The 19,600-nt window shown below is 43.1% G+C and overlaps 1 protein-coding gene across 6 annotated transcripts in view; it reads left to right on the top strand.

The window, feature by feature from the left end:
• KANK1 (KN motif and ankyrin repeat domains 1) overlaps nt 1-19,600 on the top strand; it is a 205,924-nt gene that overhangs the window by 61,883 nt on the left and 124,441 nt on the right. For all 6 annotated transcript variants that reach the window (XM_072761864.1, XM_072761850.1, XM_072761868.1 and 3 more), the window contains one exon: nt 7,427-7,554. The gene's annotated coding sequence lies outside the window, so the exon portion shown is untranslated. The remainder of the gene's footprint in view (nt 1-7,426; nt 7,555-19,600) is intronic.

Genomic DNA, 19,600 nt, shown 5'->3' with positions numbered 1-19,600 from the left:
AAATAGATAGAGTCATAAACAGCTAGCTTCATACATTGTTACCAGACCATTGCAAGTTTTTTGTTTTTTTTTTTTTAAGATTTTATTTATTTATCCATGAAAAACAGAGAGGCAGAGACATAGGCAGAGGGAGAAGCAGGCTCCCTGCAAGGAGCCCAATGTGGGACTTGATCCTGGGATAATGACCTGAGCCAAAGGCCAGAAGCTCAACCACTGAGCCGGCCAGGCGCACCCCCCCCCCCCCGCCCCCATTGCAAGTTTTTAAGGAAAAATCAAGTATGATGATTGCAAAGAAAATATCCATGACCAAGTTTTACTATTCTTTACCATATCAAGAAATTGTATGTGGAGGTTTATAGAAGTTACTCCAGACCCTACCTGTTTTCTGTCAAAAAAAAAAAAAAAAAATGACACCAAAAAAACTAATACTACTTTAGATTACTTTTCTCCCACTTCTGTATAATGTTTAACTCATCTTTGTAATGTAGGCCAAAGCTATGCTAACAATTCCATGTTTAAGATGACAAGCCTATACTAGGGTGGGCACCGAGCAGAGCACTGACATCATCTCAGAGTTTTACCTCTATGTCTTGATTTAATAGGATATGTACAGCTGCAAACAGGAGGAGGAATGGACTATATTCAGCTATATGTGTCTGTGTAAAATGTCAGCTAAAGTAGGGTATTCAGCATGCAAGCCTAGAAAAAAACAGGATTTAGGGAGACAGGCAGGAGAGGCACACTGAAATGGACAGGATGAAAGACCTAGACCTGGTGATGTTCCCAGTTCAGAGTATGGATGACACGAGCTAGCCCCCGTACATCCTCCTCTGCCCCCCATGCCCAGCCTGGCTCTGCTTTCTCTGGTCTGGTCCAGTGCTCAAGAACATGGTAACGGGGAAAGGATGGTATTCACTTGGGCGTCTTTGGCTGTGAGGATCAAAACCGACTTGAGGAGGGCTTTCTCAGGATACTGAAATACCCTCCCCAAGAATTCAGGATCCCTTGAGAAAACCTAGAATCAAAAGTGCAAAGTACAAGGAAGGTGTAAGACCAAGTGTTGTCCTGACTGGCACCAGCTGCACCCCCACCTTTCTGCAGACCAGCTCTCTGTCCACAGGCCCACCTGCTTCTGGCACCTGGCCAGCGGCTCTTTCGCTACCTCTCTGAAGCCCTACTAGAGAAGCATCTTGTTTAGCACAGGTCGGATGTCTTTATATGCCCCGTGAGGCCACAGCTGGGTGAGACGTGTGTGTGCTGGGAGGCAGTATGGGAGAGTCACCTCTGACCCTGTAGCTGGCCAGAAAATTCCAAAGAAGGGAGTAATTCATGTGGAGAGGACAGCAGCATTCCCCCACGCATACCATTAACGTAGCTGTGGGCTTATTCATTAACTTCACACTCTGGGGGAGGAATCATCTTTGTCTTCAAGAAAATCTGGACGTTGGACCTGAATTTTCTTGGGCTAGACTGGGAATCAGGATCACAGATGACTGAATTTTCCAGAGTGACTCCACCCCAGGAGGCCTTGTGGCTGCCAGCAGGTGATGCCTCCAGTGATACTTGTCTCTGTCAGCACAGACCCTTTTTTTTTTTTTTAAGATTTTATTTATTTATTCATGAGAGACAGGCAGAGACATAGACAGAGGATCCTGATGTGGAAGCCGATCCTGGGACCCCGGGATCATGCCCTGAGCCAAAGGCAGATGCTCAGTTGCTGAGCCACCCAGGTGTCCCAGCGCAGACCCTTTAAGCAGCCTTGATGAGAGCAAGGCTGAAGTTCACGGGTAAATGCCCACATGATGAAAGAGCCTCCTGAATCTCTGCTCTGGCAGCATCCTTCACTCTGAACAACATTCTGATCCACTGATGGAAATCAATGAATTTGAACTAATACTGTCCGAAAAATATATAGGTTACTAGATAGTAATCCTCTTGGCTTTGTGAGTTCGTTTCCTCACTCGGTTGTTAATTCAGACTGGGAATGAATCTTGGTCCACACAAACTCAGCGTGGCAAACAATACTGTGCTTTTCTGAATCAACGTATCTTGTCCTCGACTGTCTGTGGAACAGGCAGGTTAACCTTGGGTCTCTTTCCCATACCGCCATCCCAAGGTCGTGTCAGAGTTCCAGGCTCCTGCTATGCGTCATGAATTCGGAAGCCCCCCCCCACCCTGGGTCATCTCATCACACTGATCCCTGCTGCTTCTGGGTCACAGTTGAGAGTGGGGAGGTCACTTTGCCGCAGGAGGAGTCCACACTCAGCACCCTGCCATTCCTTGGGGCCCCTGCGTGTCTCAGGGCACAGCCAGTGAGCAGGTGTGGCTGTTTGCTGCTCTCAGTGTCATACTCAGCTCTCGTGCAAGAACCTCTTCGTCTGGGGGGAGTGACTGCTCTCCTCTAAAGCCCTTTTCTCCTTAAGAAAGCTGGCCATGGCCTCTCTGATAGAGGGATGCCAGAACCTTCCAGCCACAGGAATGAGAGAAGTTGAGAGAGACAAATGTACTGAGGAGCCTCCTGCCCCAGAGTTGATGTGCTAGCCGCAGCCAGGCGGTGAGTAGGCTCTGCTTCCTCTGCGGTTGTGAGCAACGGTGCCCCATGGTCAGATCCCCACTTTGACATGTCTTCTGCTCATCCTCATGGCTCCACATTTGTGGGTGGCTGTACCCGCTTCAAACTGGGTACATAAAAGGCATTTGTTGCTGGGCTGTTTCCAAAGCCTGTTTGGAAACCTGTTTATTCCAGAAGATTAGCCTTCAAATTCCTAGGCATTTTTTCCATAGATCTCAGTGAATTCATAAAAGTATCAGGAGAGCTTCCCTCTTCCTTTCTGTGGCAGTGGATGATTTCGTTCTGTTTATATTGCTGTGGGGAGACTCACCTACTTGGCTCACACACACCGTGCACTTCCGTCCTCAGACTTTGTGCTGCAGACGGTTTCACTGACCAGCCACCATCCTTTGCTATTATGTCATCTGCGACCTGGCCCACAGCACAACTACTGCATCAAAAAATAAAATAGGGACGCCTGGGTGGCTCAGCGGTTGAGCATCTGCCTTTGGCTCAGGGAGTGATCCTGGGGTCCCAGGATCGAGTCCCGTGTCGCGCTCCCTGCAAGGAGCCTGCTTCTCCCTCTGCCTGTGTCATTGCCTCTCTCTGTCTCTCATGAATAAATAAATAAAATCTTAAAAAAAAGTAAAGTAAAATAGAAACGTTTGGGAGGTATGTGTATGTGTGGGGGGATATATTTAAGATTAAATCGAGAACCCTCAGTATAGCAGGTGGCAAAGCTGGCTCACAGCATTAATAAAACTATGCCCCCTTGGGCAACCAGCAGATGACAGAGGACGGCTAAATGCCTCCTCAACTAGAATTTCAGCACAGGCTGCACATCAAGTATTTATGCAGCAGTGCTTCTTAACCCTGAACAAAAGCATAAGTTCGCGTGGATACTGTTACTGCAGGCGTCATTAACGTGCAACTAGCTGAAGAGCTGTTAAGGGTGTTTGGAATGTTGGAGAGTAAACTGTCATGGGGTGAAGTTTGTAGGGGCTGATAAAGTGGCCTCAGTTCCTAACCAGGAATATTTAATCTTGTGACCAGCGTGGCTCTTTAATAGTAGAGACACATAACAGAGGAGGGAGAAGAGAGTTTACGAAAGCAGAGGATAGAAGAACGGATGGTGCAGAAGCTGGTAACCTGGTGTGCTGTTGGCAGAGAGACTGGAGTTACCTTTAGGAGAGAAACATTACTAAGAACACAGTTGGCAATAATTCTGTTACCGAGTCTCTTTTTAGGTCAACAGAGACACATTTGTGTATTACATTCATAAATGTATCATGCACACATACCAAAGTAGAGGTATTTATTCATACCTGATTTTTCTTTTTTCTTTTTAAATTTTTTTAAAATTAAATTCAGTTGATTCAGTTCATTTCATAATTCAGTTAATATATAGCGTATTATTAGTTTCAGAGGTACATATTTGATTTTTCTAAATTGAGAGTAAAGCACTATTTTGAAGAAAGAAAATAAATGTTTGAAGTTAACTTTTTTTTTTTTTAAGATTTTATGTATTTATTCATGAGACACACACACACACACAGAGGCAGAGGGAAAAGTAGTCCCTCCCCTACAGGGAGCCGGATTCGGGACTCCATCCCATGACCCTGGGATCGTGACCTGAGCCAAAGGCAGACGCTCAACCACTGAGGCACCCAGGTGTCCCCGAAGTTATCTTTTTGACAGTTTAGCATTAATTATATGGCTTACACAGAGGTGGTCATCTGGTATCTGACCTGAATCTGGACTTTTGTTCCTTTTGACCTGTTACATTATAGTCTCTGGTTTTTGTTTTTGTTTTTCTCTCTCTGATAAATGGATAACTATCATTGACCTGAAGCAGGGAAATAGAATTTAGAGCTGAGAGTTGACAGCACATGGCTGTTGAACAGTTCTGGGAGGTTTCTTAGAGACCCAAAACCAGGCACACATGGGTGGTGTTGGGAGGCAGAGGTTGGAAGGGTCTGTGGTCAGTTATATTTGGGGACTGAGATCTGTGCATATGGTGAAGCAAAGAGTAAGAGGATATGCAAGGGGAGGTACTTTTATTGGTTTAGGTTAGGCAAGCTTAAGGACACCCCAGTTCTTGACAGCAAAGTCTCTGCTTGTCTGCACTTGCCCTCCTGGTGTCTCCTTGATCCCCTTCAGTCTGTATTCTGTACCAGCACTATTGCAAATTGTCCTCAGGGGAAGAGACCTCCTTACTAGTGGTTTGGTTAAGTGTCATCTTGTTAGTCTGCCATCCACAGCCTGTGCATCACTCATATTTCTCTGGGTTCATGTGCCTCTCCAAGCACACGGTTACTCTCCTGCCTTGGTATCTCCTTCAGAGGTGGTTTTTTCCTCTGGGTCCCTTGATCCATTCCTGTGTCTTCTGTCATCACCCTTAGAACTTTCATTTAAGTTCAAAGCTATCATCTTTCTTGAGGTAAAAGACTAGCCCTCATCTTTCTTGAGGTAAAAAGTAGCAGCCAATTCTTTCTCCACTCTGAGTCATCCCTGTTGCTTGATGAGAGTTAGATCACAAAATGGTTTTCCAAATTAGAACACATTCTCTTTGACACAAAGTCTACAGGCATTGGATGTACTTAGAATCCTCTCCTGGCTCCAAGAGAAGACCCCTGGATTGCCTATGTATGGTTTACTCGTTGCTGAGGAAATAAGCCCCTGTATGAGCTTCTTCAGGGAAATGATGGAGTTAATTTAAAAAATAAATAAATAAATCTGGGACGCCTGGGTGGCTCAGCAGTAGAGCATCTGCCTTTGGCTCAGGGCATGATCCCAGGGTCCCGGATTAAGTCCCACATCGGGCTCCCTGCATGGGACCTGCTTCTCCCTCTGCCTGTGTCTGCCCCCATCTCTCTCTGTCTCTCATGAATAAATAAATAAAATCTTTAAAAGATATATTAAAAATATAAAAGATCTTACTATCTCAATGTACAAAGGCATATGAATTTCAAAAAGCATTTGCAAAGCTGATCCAAAAAATACTGGGTTTGTAACACTGAAATGTGGTCAACATTAAAGTGAAAAACTTAAAATAATTAGAATAGTGCTTTTCCAGCTGGCCCCCTGAGCTTAATAAACACAAAGCAATGGACAGTGCTGTTAGGACACTGTGTGAGGGTTACAGGGACACAGGCTCACCTGGACCTTGAAAGAGGAGTTAAGAAAAGCCATCTCTTGCCTGGGGGGTGATGGGCACAAAAGCAGGGTCTCAGGGTATGTTCTTTGGAACATAGTAGGACTTAGCCTGACTAGGACAGACAGTATTTGTTAGAAGTTGGAGGAAGATAAGATAAAATAGAGCCAGATTTGGGAAGCAGCTGAAAGTCAGTGGAGGAGCTTAAATTTAACAGAAGAGAGTATCATTACCTCCATGGATCCGGATGTAAGAGAATGCTAGATTTGGAAACTTGAAGACCAGAAAGGTCTAGATTTGGAGGTGTCCTATAAGGCGGGGCGGGAAGTACTCTGTTTCTCGAGCATCTGTTGTATGCCAGGCACACAATCTCGTAGTTCTTGCTTTTATAGTAACCTGAGGGGTCGATACCTTTTTTCGCCTTTTACACGCGACAGACTGAGCTCTGAGGAAAGGTGACTGGTCTAAATTTTGCAGAGTGCCTGGACTGGGATTTTATTTTCTTTTTTTTAATTTTTTTTTTTTTTTTTTTTTTTTAATGATAGTCACACAGAGAGAGAGAGAGAGGCAGAGACACAGGCAGAGGAAGAAGCAGGCTCCATGCACCGGGAGCCCGACGTGGGATTCGATCCAGTGTCTCCCGGATCGCGCCCTGGGCCAAAGGCAGGCGCCAAACCGCTGCGCCACCCAGGGATCCCTATTTTATTTTATTTTTAATATTTATTCATGTAGACAGAGAGAGAGAGAGAGAGAGAGAGAGAGGCAGAGACACAGGCAGAGGGAGAAGCAGGCTCCATGCAGGGAGCCTGACGTGGGACTCGATCCCGAGACTCCAGGATCATGCCCTGGGCCAAAGGCAGGCGCTAAACCGCTGAGCCACCCAGGGATCCCTGGACTGGGATTTTAAATGCAGGGGCATCTGACCTCAAAGCACAATGTGGATGGAGAACATTTTCGTCCATCCTTCATTTTGTAGTTCAGAAAACTAAGACCCAGGGGAGAGAGGACTTTTGGTGACAGGAGTAGGAGGACGGGCCCACCTGCTCTTCGAGAGATACCAGGTGGGTGGTGATCTGCAGAGAGAGACCAGGTTCCGGGCTGCTGCTGCAGGCAGCTGGGGGCCCCACGGTGTTTGGCCAGATGGTGGTGGACCAGAGCGAGCACAGGGCACAGAGCAGTAGGGCATTGCAAGGGAAAGTGGTGCTGGATGGATCTCAGAATTGGGGGGGGGTGGCTTAAAAATAATCCCAAGGTTTTAATCCCAGGGAACCTCCATGCACAGAGAAAATCCTCTGTGGAGCTTGTTTTCAGAGAAAGGCCATGTGCTTCTAGGGAGCGGTCTGACTCTGGAATCTACAAGTCGGTGGTATTGGTGAGCTGACTTGTGTACGTACTGACAAATACAGGAACAGCCATGGAAGCAAAGGTGAAAGTCTGCAAGGAACCAGCCCTTGTCTTGGAAGGGATGAGGATATACCCCAAGAGCGAGCATCCAAGCTTGTCCCCAGAGCAAAGGAGACCCCCGTTTGCATCATCTGTCATTCTGGGCCATCCCTTCCACCCCACTCGCCCACCCTCATGGAAAACAACTTAACTCTACTGTGATTTCTCTGCTCCCTAGCTGTCTCTAGTGATTGATTCCCCTCCTCTGCAGGTCTCAGGCCTGGCAAGGATATTATTATGCTACCACATCTCCCTCACCAAGATTCCTTTCCTTTCAGCATGATTGTCGCAGTGCTGGTTGGCCTGCTGGACGGTTGAATGGCCTCCATCATCGGGCCACACGAGGGAGATTGTCCACGGAGCTGAAATACTGATCACAGTCATTTTCCGGCCTGCCCTAATTGAGGTAAGGTATACTTTTTTTCCGTATGGCTGTCCTGAAGCTGTCATGGTTGTGTCCTCTAACTTTGCTTTCTGGGGACCTTAATCCACTCTTTCCCCGTACCTTTTATGCTTTAGTGAGCCTTTTGGATTGCTCTCCATCTGTAAATGTATAGGAGGGCAGGAAAGACTTTTATGAGATGAAATACGAGCAAGCTGCTTGGCTCTGAAGAATAAAAGGGGAAAATGTATGACTCTTCAGATTAAATCAGTGAAAGTACCCTATTTCCATAAACACAGTATGCAAAGAGTGGATTATATTAGAGAAACTTAATAGATGGAAAGGAGTGTTATTAAGGCCACTTGAAAAAAAGTAGAGGTAGTTCAATATTAATATATTGCTGGCTTTATTCAAGTAAAGAGAATCTAGAAAATAAATTTAAAAGAAAAGTCTCTGCTTCCACTTCTAGAGATAATCTCTATTAGAATTTTGGTGCACTACTCATAATATTTATATCACAAATATTTGTAATGATGTGTGTCTGTGTTTGTCTGATATTTGCAAACAAGTAACACTGATCACACGCTTGCTTTATGCCAGGCTCTATCCCAAGCACTTGACATATATTAATTTATGAATTCTCACAAGCTGGTGAAGTGAGTCTTTTGTAATCCCCACTTAAACATAAGAAAACTGAGGCGCAGAGAAATTAAATAATGTGCCCATGCTCACACAGCTGGTAAACCCGCTCAGAACTTGAACTAGTCAGATAAGAAAGCCCCATCAATGGGCTTTTTTCCACATACCTCTTTTCCTTAAGAATATGTTATTCCTTTTCCTATAGCATCATTTTAAGTGTGCGCTGTTCACGTATTTGGCAATGCAATGACTCCCCTACCCTGTCTCCTTATGTGCAACCTTTGCGCACATCCATGATTATCATCCCGGGACATAATGCTCTGAGTGGCTTGGCTGAGTCAGCAGGAATGTGGGAATGTATCGTTCACCTTTCAATTCACTCTACTAATGGTCTTCTCAACAGGTTGTACCAGTTTATATTCTCACTAGTGGTATATGGAAGTGCCTGATGACCCTAAGCCCTCAGCAACACTGGTAGCTTAGCAATTTGAATAGTTTTGTTTGTTTTCCAGTTTTGTTTATTTTCCAGAAGATTCCAGGTGTCCTTGTTCATATCCACATTCTCGCTTCTATAGTCTAGAGCGGTGATCTCATGCTTGGCTTCTCTCTCCCCACTTCTGTCCTTGGTCACAAAGGAGTTGTAGGACAGTGGATAAGAAGGACATGGTCCCTCGAGCTGGATGCCTGGGTTTAAATCACAGCTGTATTCTCTGCCTCTGTTTTCCCATCAATACAATGGAAATAATACTAAAATCTCTTATACCGTGCTGCCCGGTGATAGCTGATGTAAGGTATTTCAGAACAGTGCCTGACTCTTGGTATGTGTCCAGTTAATTATTGGCTAGGACTGTCTTCCAGAAGTCCATGCTCAGGGGTGCCTGTTAAGCGTCCAAATCTTGATTTCAGCTCAGGTTGAGATCTCAGAGTTGTGAGATTGAGTCCCACTTCAGGTTCCATGCTGAGCGTGCAGTCTCCCTCTGCCCCTCCTACTCATGCACTCGCTCGCTCTCTCTCCAAAAATAAATAATCTTTAAAAAAGGTCCATATTCCTAAAATTAAAAAAAGGTTATACTTGTTTGGATGACATATGATTATGATCAAATTTGCAATTCACAGTAGCATCTAACATGCTCACGTTGTTGTATCATTAGTGTTGACACCGTGAGCAGCCTAAAGGTCGCAAATAGCTGTCTCTGCTTCGGTGGGTGCTGACAGGTCACAGGTAATGAGACAGTAATAACAGGCATGTGAAGTAAGTAGAATGTGAAGGTGCTTTATGAGCTCAGAGAGCACTTTCCCACGCATTACTTCCCTGGGTCCTCACAGCACAGCTGTGAGGAGCTGGAGCAGCTGTTATTAACCTCGTTTTATAGAGGAGGAATGAAGTGACTCATTCACTTAAGGTCATGGAAATGGTCAGTGGCAGAGCTGGGTGTGTCCTCAGGCTTTCTGACTGCAAACCCTTACTCTGGGTGCTTCGGGACATAATGAAGAGGAAGGGAGGAGGAAGGAAGGACAAAAGGATGGAAGATGTAGACTCAGATGCTTTGACTTAGAAAGGAATATGTGAGGGGGCTCAAGTCTTAGGACCTGAACGTAACTTCTGAATGGAGAAAGAGGAAGCATTTGTTGAGATTAAGAGCAGCGGGCTTGCAGTTTCTGATCTAAGAGGATCTATTCAGAATAGTCTATGTGTGAAGTGGACCAGGGAATCCGAAGGGCTGCCAAAGATCTCAAGGCAGAAGAAGCAAGACCCAGATAATGTCACTCAGAAGTTAAGTGACCGTATTTACACACTCTTGTCATGCGGTGCGGGATGTTTTAATGAGTGCATGGGCAAGCAATGGATCTCAGTTTTGGGTTCCAGAAACCTTGTTGAGGGCTATGCTGATTGTCAGGTGCTGGATAAGTGAAGCGAGGAGAGAGTAAGTGACTTCTTAATCTGTGAAATGAGGTTTTAGACTACATAGATGCTTCTAGAAGTCCCTTTCTACTGCACCATTTCCTGATTCAGCTGCAGTCTACACTGAGTCTCCTGTTTATGACTCCCTCTGCTAGATGGGTGAGCCTTTCTACGTTAGGATCTAGATACTTTCTTTGCTTACTATTTTTTTTAAAGATTTTATTTATTTATTCATGAGAGACAGAGAGAGAGAGAGAGGCAGAGACACAGGCAGAGGGAGAAGCAGGCTCCATGCAGGGAGCCCAACGTGGAATTCAATCCCAGATCTCCAGGATCACGCCCTGGGCTGAAAGCAGCGCTAAACCACTGAGCCACCCTGGCTGCCCTCTTTGCTTACTATTAAAAGCAATTATATATATATATATATATATATATATATATATATATATATATACACTTCTATATACTGTAGAAAAATTAAAGATAGGCAGATAAATAAAAAAGATTTAACATGCATAATCCTACCACCATTAAATACCCACTGTTAATGTTCTTCCAAAGGTTTTACTATGCCTAAATAAGATAAAAATCTTATTTCTTATTATTGAAATGTAATTGGGGATCCCTGGGTGGCTCAGTAGTTTAGTGCCTGCCTTTGGCTGCCGTGATCCTGGAGTCTGGGGACTCCCTTTGCCTGTGTCTCTGCCTCTCTCTCTCTCTCTCTCGTGTGTGTGTCTCTCATGAATAAATAAATAAAATCTTTAAAAAAAAAAAAAAGAAATGTAATTGACATACAGTGTTAAATTAGTCTCAGATATACAACATACTGTTTTGACAATACATTTACATTACTCAGTGCTCACCACCGTCTGTCACCATACAACATAAATGTCAATGCATATCCTCCTAGCTGTGTTTGAGGCTGCTCTTAATAATCTTTAATGTAAATTCAAGAAAGACATTTTTGATATAAAGTTGAAAAATCTGAACAAGTTTACAAATGCCACCGACAGTATGCAAGAGCTATCTTTCCCACACTCTTCCTAATAGTAGAGTAGAATTTAAAAAATAAAAAAACACTTCTATCTGGTTTTATGGACAAGTGAACTTTTGTCATGTATTTATAAACCATTCCTATTTCTCCTCCTGTGAATTCTCTGCTCATGTCCTTTGCCCATATCTCTAGAGGGACGTTGACTTTTTTGTTACTGATTTGCAAGAGTGTTTTTATTGCAAGATATCTTTTATTATTAAAATACTGGGGCAGCCTGGGGGACTCAGCGGTTTAGCACTGCCTTCAGCCCAGGGCATGATCCTGGAGACCCGGGATCGAGTCCCATGTTGGGCTCCCTGCATGGAGCCTGCTTCTCCCTCTGCCTGTGTCTCAGCCTCTCTCTCTCTCTCTCTCTCTCTCTCTCTCCCTGTGTGTGTGTCTATCATGAATAAATAAATAAAATCTTTAAAAAAATAAAATAAAATATTGTAAGTTTTTATGTCCTTTGCCTTTGAATTATGCATGGTGTTTTTAAAAAGAAGTAAATATTTAATTTTAAGTAGTGAAATCTTTTTCCTGTGGTGCCCATATAGACTGACTAGGAAGCAGGAATGTCTGTAACCGTCCTTCCCCACCCCCCCCCACCCCCCGCCGCAGACTGCCCTCTACATGGCGGAATGACCTCTTTCAAGCGTCCTCCTTTCTCAGCACACCCCAGCCTGAGCTGTCACGGCAGTGTCCTTACCATGACCTGGCTCTGCCTGCCCTCCAGCCTCACCTTTGTTAGGCTCTGTCCAGGTGTTCCAGCACCCCTGGCCTCCTTTCCATCGTGGACCATCCCAACCTCTTACCTGCCCCTGGGACTCTGCAGGTGCTGTTCCTTTTTCTTGAACATGTGCTTGTGTATGTGAACACACACATGCATGCATGGACACACAGTAGCGCCTGTGTTCATACATGGTACTTGCAGTTGACTCTGTCTCCTTCAGAGAGGCAGTTCCTGAGAGAGAGCCCCACACAGAGCAGGCTGCTTGGGTTCACCTGGCTTCCCCGTTCACCAGCTCTGTGCCCTTGGATGCACTTACCTCTTCCTCACCTGGAATGTTACAGTCATCATCATAGTAGTCCTTACTTAGCTCAGAGTTGCTGGGAGGAATGAATAGGTGAATTTATGCAAAGGTCATAGACATTGACCCCACGCACAGAAGTGCACATTAGTGGTTTACTATCCTAGTCATTTTTCAGTTCTCAGAGACGCTGTCCTGTCCAGCCTTGGTTGGCATTCTCGATCTCGTAATCCCCTTTGGTCCCCTTTGAGACTTACCAGTATGCAATTATTTTGCATCAATTTACTTTGTCCTATTTTCTTCTCTAGCCTGTGGCTCCCTAGGGGCAGGGGCTGAGACTGTTGTCCACACGAGGTTTCTGGTGCTTTGCATGGAGCATTTGTCGAAAGAATGAATGACTATCATCATATCCAATCAGAGACTGCATTGAAATTCACCTACGTTGTATTCTTGTTGTTGGATGGTTTTATTTCACATTTTTAAATATTTCATCTGTGTGAAACTTAATTTCAAGTCTGGTTTGAAATATGAATGCAGAATTTTCCCCCACATGAGGTAGCGCATTGCAATTTTTGTTATTATTTTTTTTAAGAGAGCTCTGACCCAAATTCCTTTGGGACTCTGATGTTTTTTCTTTTGTTTGTTCATCTGTCCTTTGTTCATCATCCTTTTACAAAAAGTAAATGCAGAAACTGTTCCTTGACTTCAACCAATTCCTCATGAGTGTAATGACCCAGTACCAGGAAAGATGCTCCTGGGGTCACTTCCCATGGCCTGTCTTCCAAAGAGGAAGGAAGACATGGTGTTACTGACTCTCAGACATGTTCCATTGTTCATTATGTAATGCTCCTGAACCAGCTAGATAGTTTAAGCAATGCTGTTTTAGATGTTCTGTGTCCCATTTTAAAAAAATTGCTGAAATCTTGAAACTTCCACATTCCACTGACTAAATTATTTTCCCTTAATTGCCTCTTGCATTTAGGTGAGGGACAAATATGCCTTGGCCAACTATGTATTCTAATTTTTGTTTTGGAAGACTGGTCACTATTCTTTTCCATATTTTACCTTTCATGATTAAAATTAGTGACAAAAGCAAGACATAGCCATTGTGATAAAATATGTATACAGAAGGGGCACTTGGGTGGCTCAGTGGTTGAGCATCCGCCTTCGGGGTCCTGGGATCGAGTCCCGCATCGGGTTTCCTGCAGGGAGCCTGCTTCTCCCTCTGCTTGTGTCTCTGACTCTGTGTGTGTGTCTCATGAATAAATAAATAAAATCTTTAAAAAGAAATATAGATACAGAAAACATGGATACAGTAAAAACCTGACTGGTGGATTGTACCTCCTGGATCACCCCTTAATGTAACCACTTCTAAATTTATAGTAGTATGTCCTACCAGGCTTTTTGTATGCTTAGATCTATACACATGCACACAGGTGCGCGCACACACACACACTCTCTCTCCCACCCCTGCAAATACTTGCATGCTTTTTCTGAACAATGTCATAAACCCACTTTCTTGTACACATCAGTGGGCTTTAAAAACATTTGAAGCCTTTGTTTTCTAGCTGGCAGCATGTTAGAGAAGTTACTAATTGATCTTTTCCCAGGCCTTTAAACACCAAGTCCTGCTTAGCTGGTGTGAGTCACTGGATGTAATCTTTCAGAGGGCAGGGTCTCAGGCACACTCAGGAATGTGGTATCATCTGATAAGGATCTCCATCTCACTGCAAAGGAAGAAACAGGGACTTGGGGTGGGGGTGGGGGAGCCAGCAGGGTGAGGAAGGTTCACGCATTCAGGGACAATGGGTTATAGAACATGTAGGCTGATGTCTAGGGAGAGGGGCTTGCAGATTGGGGTGCTGTCAAGTTATAGAATTTTTCTCTGTCATTCCCTTCTGCCTTTCTTTTTTCTTTTCTTTTCTTTTCTTTTCTTTCTTTCTTTTTTTTTTTTTTTTGATCCTTGAGAATAGAAGACATCAATGGGGTGGACTGGGTCGCAGGCTGTGTCCTTCACACAGGCAGCAGGAAGCATGCCGCTGACCGGCCTGGGGTCTGATCTATGGAGCTGCAGTCCAGGGACCCGGAGGGGTTTCTGTAAATGATGGGGACCGCACACCATCTGCAGAATGGCACTTGTTGGGGGGTTTTGCCACCGTGCTCCCTCTCCCCCTTATTGCACCAGAGAGGCCAGTTTCATTGCTTAAGGGGACAATTTATGGCCGTGGGCTTATCTCCTTGTTTTAGCTTTTTATGTTTTTCTGCCGCTTAATAAAATGTGAAGTCACAAAGCAATTAAATAGTCATGTAGTTTCCAGACAGGAGGTGGAGGAAGGCTACCCGGGGGAGAAACGTGAACATGATTGACAGAGGCTGGCTGGAGATTTACATTGGAAATAACTCGTTCCTCAAAACTTTCTTCATTTCCTGGTGGGAAGTAGGGGGTAAATCATGGACCAGGAGGATGGATGATTAAAAGTGTAGGAGTTATGATTTCTTTTTGACTTTGTAAGTCTCTAAATCTAAACCTTAATGGAGGGTTTTCATTTTAGGGACTCTTGAGGAAGTGATGGAAACCAGCCCTGCCAAGGATTGAAGTGAAGCAGAAACACTGTAAAATCTCTAATTGCTAATAAGCTTCAGTTTGTCTATATTTCATAAAATGTCTTAAGATCCAATGAAATCAAGTAGAGAATTCATTAGCCTTTTTTTTAATTCCTTAAACTCAGATCTACGAGTGTAGATATTTTTGAATATTTAAAAATACCAGATGAGGTTTCATCTGTTAGAGTCTAGAGTTTTCTAAGTAGCAGTTAGGAATGTGTAATAATGACACTTAAAATGAGGGAAAATGTGGACAATTGAACGAAAAATATGGAGAGTCGAGGTTCCCTGTGCCTCTTTTCCCAGCTTCCTCTAATGTAAAAGAAATGCTTTCGATTTAGCCACTTTGTATTTGGTGACCTATTTATTCTCATCAAGAGAATTAACAAGTAAAGATACCATATGTTGAAGCTGTCGTTGATTCTTATTCAAGAAACATTTTGATTTGAAAGAGTTTTGAAGAGCTGCCTTTTGATCTGATGTTCTCTTGTTTCCAGGTAACCCCATTGAAATGGCCAAAGCAAATAGCTTAAATTAAAATGGAGTTGTTGGGGATCCCTGGGTGGTGCAGCGGTTTGGCGCCTGCCTTTGGCCCAGGGCGCGATCCTGGAGACCCGGGATCGAATCCCACATCGGGCTCCCTGCATGGAGCCTGCTTCTCCCTCTGCCTGTGTCTCTGCCTCTCTCTCTCTCTCTCTCTCTCTCTGTGTGTGTGTGTGTGTGTGACTATCATAAATAAATAAAAATTAAAAAAAAATAAAAATAAAATGGAGTTGTTGGGGCACCTGGGTGGCTCCATCAGTTAAGCATCTGCCTTCATCTCGGGTCATGATCCCCGGGTCCTGGTATTGAGCCCTGCATCGAGAGTTTGCTTCTCCCTCTGCCCTTCTTCCCCTGCTCCTTCTCTCTCTCTCTCTCTCTCTTTCTCTCTCTCTCTCTCTCTCTCTCTCTCAAATAAATAATCTATTTTAAAAATGAAAATAAAATGTAGTTTTATTTATTTGGTATCAGTTGAGAGAAGGAGTAATTTAAGCGTTAATTTATAGGACCCAGAAAATGGCTCAAAGGACAGTGTTTTTCCTGGTTTGAATGTCTGTGGCCATGAAAGCTTTCTGAAGGGGAGACTTCATGCCTCTGCCCCCTCACTTCACCTCCACAAAAAGATCAAGAACCGGGAAATACACTGCATAGCCATCCTGTTGCTGTTGAGCATATGCTTCCTGACAGATGACCCCCGAGATTTGTGCTGAGGGAATACAGGCAATGTTAATTTCTAGAGCTTTGGTAAAATGGTAACAAACAGCTTTTATACACGATCAGTAAATCTTGTATACCCCTGCCCAGGGTCCTGAGTGTGGGCCGTGGAGCCTGCGTAGTTCATTTTCTGCCCCTATAAAGGAGGGTGTGGGATTTCTTTAGATGTTGGTCACTGTGGGTAAAGTCTGGAGAGAGAGAGCTGTGTGACCTCCAGCCCTTATTTTGGGTTGTTTCTTAGGCAGTGGATCATTTTACTGCCCTGGGGCCCGTGTTTAATCATTAGCAGTCACTGGTTTTGAGTATGTGTCATTGCCCCTGGTGACAGTCCCTTATCCACCCAGAGTGCTGCCCAGGGAGGTGTCTGGGTGGAGAAGACGCCCATCTGCATGGGTACCACCATCTTACTATTTGAGTGGAAGGTAATTCAGTGGGGAATGTTTTTGCTCTTACCCATGTATTACTTCTTTTCGATTGTGTGTGTCTTCAATGACATGAAATTCACATAACATAAAAGCAAATACTTTAAAAATGAATAATTCAGTGGCATTCTGAATATCACAGTGTTGTATAGCTACCCCGCTCTGTCTACTTCCAAAGCCTTATTACCCCAAAAGGAAACCCTGGACATGAAGCAGTAACTCCCTATTCCCTCCTCCCTCAGCCTCTGGCAACCATTCATCTGCTTGTTGTCTCTCTGAATTTACTGATTCTGGGTGTGTCATATAAATGGAATCGTATAATATGCAATCTTTTGTGTTCGGCTTCTTTCATTTCGCATGTTTTCAGGGCTCATCCATGCCGTAGCATATGGCTGAATAGTATTCTGTTGTATGGATATGCCACAATTTTTAATTTATTCATCTGGGGTTTTTTGTTTGTTTTTGTTTTGGGTTTTTTTTAGATTTTTATTTATTTATTTGAGAGAGAGAGCACCAGTAGGGGGGCAGAGGAAGAGGGAGAAGCAGACTCCTCACTGCTCAGAGAGTCTGACCTGGGGCTCCATCCCAGGACCCCGTGATCATGACCTGGGCCAAAGCCAGACACTTAACCAACTGAGCCACCCAGGTGCCCCTATTCATCTACTGATGGACATTTGTATTTTCCCTACCTTTTGATTCTTGTGAATGATGCTGCTGTGAACATGGATGTATAAATATTTGGGTGCTTGTTTTCAGTTCTTTTAAGTATATACCTAGAGATGAGATTGCTGGTCACATGCTAATTCTAATTAACTTTTTTGAGAAACTATCAAGCTGTTTTCCATAGACATTGAACCATTTACATTTGTATTCCCATAAGGGTTCCAATTTCTCCACATCCTTGCCAACACATGCTGTTTTTTCCTGTTTTTTTTTTTCTTTATTGTAGCCATCCCTGTGACTATGAAGTAGTACTCCATTATGTTTTTTTTTAAGATTTATTTGTTTACTTATTTATTCATGAGAGACAGAGAGAGGCAGAGACATAGGTAGAGGGAGAAGCAGGCTCCCTGCAGGGAGCCTGATGGGGGAGTCTATTCCTGAATCTTGGGATCACGACCTGAGCCAAAGGCAGACGCTCAACCAGGGAGCCACTCAGGCATTGTATCCATTATGGTTTTGTTTTGCATGTCTCTAATGACAGATGACATTGATCATCTTTTCATGTGCTTATTAACCATTTGTGTATCTTCTTTAGAGAAAAGTCTGCTTAAGTCCTTTGCCCATTTTTAAATTGGGTCATATTTAAGAACAATAAATTGGATTGTCTTTTTGTTGTTGAGTTGTAAGAGTTCTTTGTATATTCTACATACTAGACCCTTGTCAGGTGTATGACTTGCAAATATTTTCTCCCATTCTTGTCTTTTTGCTATCTTGGTAATGTTCTTTGACACACACAAGTTTTTTATTTTGATGAGGTTCAAGTGATTTTTTTTTCTTTTGTTGCTCATGTTCTTGATGTCATATCTAAAAATTGCTGCCTAATCCAAAGTCAGGAAGATTTTACACTTATGTTTTCTTCTAAGAATTAAGTTTGTGTTTTTCTGTCTTAATCCATTTTGATTAATTTTTATAAGGTATGAGGCTGGGGTCCAACTTAATTTTCTTGCATGTGGTTAGTCATCCCATTTGTTGAAGGGACTCTCTTTCCCCCAATGAATGGCCTTTGCACCCTTTAAAAGAATCAATTGGTTATATGTGTGAAGGTTTATGTTTTGGACCTTTAGTTTTTTCCCTATTAGTCTGTATATCTGTCCTTACACTGTTTTGACTACTATAGCTATGTAATAAGTTTTGAAATTGGGAAATGTGAATCCTCCAACTTTGTTCTTTTTCAGTATCGCTCTAAATACTAGAGCTCCTTCCAGTTCCATCTGAATTTAAGCATCAGTTTTTCTATTTCTGGGGGAAAAAAGGCTGTTATTGGAATTTGATACAGATTGCACTGAATCTCCAGACGGTAGTATTACTCTCTTGACAATATTAAGTCGTCCAGTTCATGAACACTTGGTGTCTTGCCATTTTTTACATCTATCTTGTTCAGCATTGTTTCATAGTTTCAGTGTATAAGTATTTCACCTCTATTAAATTTATTCTTAGATTTTTTTTTTTATTCTTAGATATTTTATTCTTTGGATGCAATTGTAAACAAATCTGCCTCCTTGATTTCCTTTTCCAATTGTTCCTTTCTGATGTAGAGAAGCACAACTGCCTGTGTGTTGTTTTTATTTTTAAAAATTAAAGTTAAAATAATTATCTCTACTGTTTATTTTAAAAATGCCTTAAGATGGGGCGCCTGGGTGGCTCAGTTAAGCATTCAACTCTTGATCTCTGCTCAGATCTTTTTTTTTTTTTTAAGATTTTATTTATTTATTCATGAGAGACCCAGAGATAAAGGCAGAGACACAGGCAGAGGGAGAAGCAGGCTCCCTGTGGGGAGCCCGATGCCAGACTTGATCCCAGGACCTCGGGATCATGCTCTGAGCTGAAGGCAGATGCTCAACCACTGAACCACCCAGGTGCCCCTCAGCTCAGATCTTGATCTCAGGGTCATGAGTTTAAGCCCACATTGGCCTCCACACTGAGTGTGGAACCTACTTTAAAAAATGATCTAAGAACCCCACTACCCCTCCATATATTTCTGTTAAGTTTGATATGTATCTTTGTATATATTTTCTATACATACACATACAAATAAATCTTCTTCCTTTGGGTAGACTCATAACATACTTTGTCTACATTTTAAATTAAGTGTAGATTATGACTATCTTTCTAGGTCAGTACATCTAGATTTACATTATTCTTTTTTAAATGCTACAGAGTATCCTGTTGTACAGATGTACTATACTTGAAGAATGTTCTTTTAATGAGCATTTGATGTGTTTTCAGTTTTTTTCTGTTACAAACAATGCAACAGTTAACAGTCTTGTACCTGTTTTGATACATATTTGTGTGTGTCTTGAAGGTAATTTCCCATGAGTAGAATTGCTGAGGCAAAGAATAGACACATAATATCTTTTGGTGGATGACAGTGTTTTTGTTTTGTTTATTTTGGGCATAGATACTACCTACCCTTATCTAAGAACTCACAGTGAGTAGTTAAATGCTTCGGAAAAAAACGTGAAAA

Source organism: Vulpes vulpes, chromosome 1 (genome assembly GCF_048418805.1).
Source record: "Vulpes vulpes isolate BD-2025 chromosome 1, VulVul3, whole genome shotgun sequence".
Lineage (NCBI taxonomy): Eukaryota > Metazoa > Chordata > Mammalia > Carnivora > Canidae > Vulpes > Vulpes vulpes.
This window is presented reverse-complemented; position numbering and strand designations above follow the sequence as displayed.